We start from the raw sequence: 4,284 nt of genomic DNA, 5'->3' as shown, positions 1-4,284 counted from the left end.
AGTTGAGAAGTTGTGATTGTACCCATTAACTTCGCAAAAATTTTGAAAGTCACGGTTTTGAAATTCACCACCGTGATCACTCCGAATTGATGAAATCATGAAGCCTTTTTCATTTTGAGTGAGTTTACAAAATTTAGAGAAACACTTGAAGCAATCACTTTTGTGAGCTAAGAAATAGGTCCAAGTGTATCTAGAGTAGTCATCCACAATCACAAAAGCATATTTGCTTCCACCTAGACTTGTTGTATCAATTGGTCCAAATAAGTCCAAATGGATCAATTGTAACGGTCTAGTGGTGCTAATTTGATTTTTTGGTTTGAAGCTTGTTTTTATTTGTTTGCCTATTTGACATGCATCGCATACCTTATCCTTAATAAACTTCATATTCGGAATCCCTCGTACTAATTCTTGAGATGAGATTTTAGATATTATTTTCATGCTTGCATGGTCTAATCTCCTATGCCAAAGCCAAGCATCATCATTTACGGTGGAGAAACACATTTCATTACTTAGTTCATCAAGATTGATGGTATAGACATTATTTTGTTTTAAAGCAATCATAGTCATGTTATGATTTGGTTTTTCAATAATGCACATATTTGATTCAAATCTAACGATATAACCTTTATCGCATAATTGACTAATGCTCAACAGATTATGTTTCAATCCATCAACCAGTAACACATCATCAATAGAAAAACTTGATTTGTTACCTATGGTTCCCTTGCCAATGATTTTGCCTTTGTTGTTGTCTCCGAAGGTGACATATCCTTCGTCCATGCTAGTGAGCTTGGAGAATTGGGATGGATCTCCGGTCATATGCCTTGAGCATCCACTATCAAGATACCATCTCTTGCTCCTAGCATGTGATGGTGTATGTTTCTACAAGAAGGAATTATTTTTAGGTACCCATTTACTTTTGGGTGCCTCAAAAACTAATCTAACTTGTTTATCATTTTGCATAGACTTGATCATGGTTCCTTTAGGAACCCAAATCAATTTGTTCGGACTAATTTTCTTGAATGAACATTGGTACGTTATATGTTCATATTTGCAACAAAAGTTGCAATTGCTTTGGTGTTGAATATGTAAGATAGGACCTTTAATGAAGGTGGTTGGATTTTGGTGAGTACTTCTCACAAATCCGATTCCACTCCTTTTAGGAACGTGACCCTTATTTGTAAGGATCATGTCTAAGGACTTGCTACCGACCTCGAATTTCTTCAAGGTGTCCTTAAGTACCAAGTTCTCATTTTGGAGAGTTTCTAGATCATGGCATTTAGCACATGGAGCTAGACTATCATGATATTCAGTTTTTAATTTATCAAAATCACAAGTAAGACTATCATGCTCCTTTAGCAATTTGTATTTTCTACTAATTGTCTTACATTCATCAAATAACTCATGGAAGACATTTAATAATTCATGATAAGGTAAATCTGCATTAATTAAATCCGTTACCTCTTCTTCGAAGGCCATTAGGGCGTAATGAGCAACTTGCTTGGTGTTGGACTCCTCTTCTTCGGACATGCTTGAATCATCCCATGTTGCCTTGAGCGCCTTCTTCTTTGATGCTTTCTTTTTGGCTTGTGGACAATCGTTCTTGTAGTGTCCCGGTTTCTTGCACTCATAGCAAATTACTTGGTCCTTCTTGTGTTTGAATTTATTTTTTGTATTATTTTTAAATTTGTTCTTTCTTAAATATTTTTAAAATTTTTGAATCAAAAGTGCAATGTCATTGTCACTGTCCTCATCACTTGATGTTCCTTTCAAGTGGTCTTCTTGTGATGTGAGTGTCATATCCTTCCTGTTCTTTGGAAGGGGGTTCTCGAGCTCGTCATGAGCTTGACATGTCATTTCGTAGGTCATTAAAGACCCAATGAGTTCTTCAAGAGGGAATGTTTTAAGGTCTTTGACCTCTTGAATGGCCGTAACTTTTGGATCCCAACTTTTTAGGAGAGATCTTAAGATTTTAGTTACTAGTTCAAAGTTAGTAAAACCTTTACCAAGAGCTTTGAGTCCATTGATGACATCCGTGAACCGGGTGTGCATGTCTCCGATGGACTCACTTAGTTTCATTCGAAAAAGTTCGTAAGAGTGCACAAGGATGTTGATTTTGGACTCTTTCACTCGGCTAGTGCCTTCATGAGTGACTTCAAGAGTTCTCCAAATATCAAAAGCCGAATCACAAATTGAAACGCGATTAAATTTATTTTTATCTAGTGCACAAAACAAGGCATTCATAGCCTTTGCATTTAAAGTAAAAACCTTTTTTTCCGATTCATTCCATTCGCTCATCGGAAGAGAAGATTTTTGAAATCCATTCTCGACAATAGACCAAAGCTCAAAGTCCATAGAAATGAGGAAGATCCTCATGCGAGTCTTCCAATATGTGTAATCCGACCTATTAAACAAAGGTGGTCGTGCAATAGAATGACCCTCTTGCATGCCGGAGTAAGCTATCTCTCTTGGGTATTAAACCAAATATGAGAGATAACCTGCTCTGATACCAATTGTTAGGATCGGAGCGGCACTAAGAGGGGGGGGTGAATTAGTGCAGCGGATTAAAACGTTGGTTTCGATAAATCTTTCGTACGATAAGAACGGAACTTGAAAAGCTTAACTTGAAAGCGTATTCTTAAAGTTGCGCAGCAAAGGTAATAAGGAACTAAAGCATGTAAGAAGGTTTGCAGTAATGTAAATAGCAATAATGAAATGCAAACCAGAGATCACGCCGATTTTAGAGTGGTTCGGTCAAATGGCCTACATCCACTTGCAAGGCCCCTCTTTGATGAGGCTCCCACCTTCCACTAGCAAATCTCTTGAAATGGAAGGGCAAATACCCCTCTTACAACCTTTTACAAGTAGTTCAACCTCTTACAAATTTTCAGCAAGAAAGAAGGAGGAGAACTCTCTAGCAAATTGAAAACAAGACTTGCTAAGACTTTCTAAGACTTTTCTCTCAATCAATTGCTTCTCAAAAGTTGTTTTCTCAGCTGAGACTTGAGGGGTATTTATAGGCCTCAAGAGGATTCAAATTTGGGCTCCAAAAAATTTGAATTCTCTTATGTTCCCGATGCTGGCGGTGCCACCGCCCAGTGCTCGGGTGCTGGACGGTGCGACCGCCCAGCCCAGGAGGTGTCACCACCCAACTCTCGGGTACTGGGCGGTGCCACCGCCCAGCTCTCGGGTGCTGGGCGGTGCCACCGCCTGGCTCTCCGATTCACTGGTTTGGCTTAATTTTGTTGAATCTCGGATTTTGATGATAAAATCAATTGATGGGTTATTTGATCTAATCCATATTATTGAGTTAAGTGTGCAGGATTAACTACGATAACCAGAAAACACAAAGCGAGAATACCGGAGTCAAGTTCGATGGACGTTTAAGAGTCCGAAGAATCGTCGGAGATGCTGCCAGAACCAATCGAGAAGAAATCGGGAACCTGTCGGAATTTTCGGAAGTTCGCCGAAGAGATCGTCGGAGGTTCACGGAGATCACCGAGAAGGCTCGGCTACTCATTAAAGTCATCACAAGTTCGGGAGCTTGCTAGAAGCCCGTCGGCAGAAAGTTCGTCGGAAAGCTCGCCAGAACAAGACTCGACGTTCGCGGTTGAAAATTTGCTTAGGATGTGTTTTGGTTATGTAGTCCACTTGTAATTAGGATTAGGATTAAGAGATAATCCTATATCCTGGTTAGGGGCCAATTGGGCCCAAAGTCAGAGTTGGTTTAGGCTAAAAATTAAGCTAAACCAGCGAACTAGAGAGCCAAGATTGAAGCCCAACTAGTGGCTGAAAACACTGTAGTCGGGCTGAAAACACTGTAGGCGGTGGCACCGCCTAACTGGGCGGTGGCACCGCCCAGCACCCGAGTGCTGGGCGGTGACACCTCCTTGGCTGGGCGGTTGCACCGTCCAGCACCCGAGCGCTGGGCGGTGGCACCGCCTGGCTGGGCGGTGGAACCGCCAGCACCGGGAACCCTAAGAGAATTCAAATTTTGGAGCCCAAAATTTGAATCCTCTTGAGGCCTATAAATACCCCTCAAATCTCAGCTGAGGTTACAACTTTTGAGAAGCATTTTGATTGAGAGAAAAGTCTTAGAAAGTCTTAGCAAGTCTTGTTTTCAATTTGCTAGAGAGTTCTCCTCCTTCTTTCTTATTGAAAATTTGTAAGAGGTTGAGCTGCTTGTAAAAGGTTGTAAGAGGGGTGTTTACCCTTCCATTTCAAGAGACTTGCTAGTGGAAGGTGGGAGCCTCATCGAAGAGGGGCCTCGCAAGTGGAGTAGGT

The sequence above is a fragment of the Musa acuminata genome, chromosome BXJ1-6, assembly GCF_036884655.1.
Source record: "Musa acuminata AAA Group cultivar baxijiao chromosome BXJ1-6, Cavendish_Baxijiao_AAA, whole genome shotgun sequence".
NCBI lineage: Eukaryota > Viridiplantae > Streptophyta > Magnoliopsida > Zingiberales > Musaceae > Musa > Musa acuminata.
The sequence above is the reverse complement of the archived record's forward strand: the minus strand, read 5'-3'. Positions refer to the sequence as shown.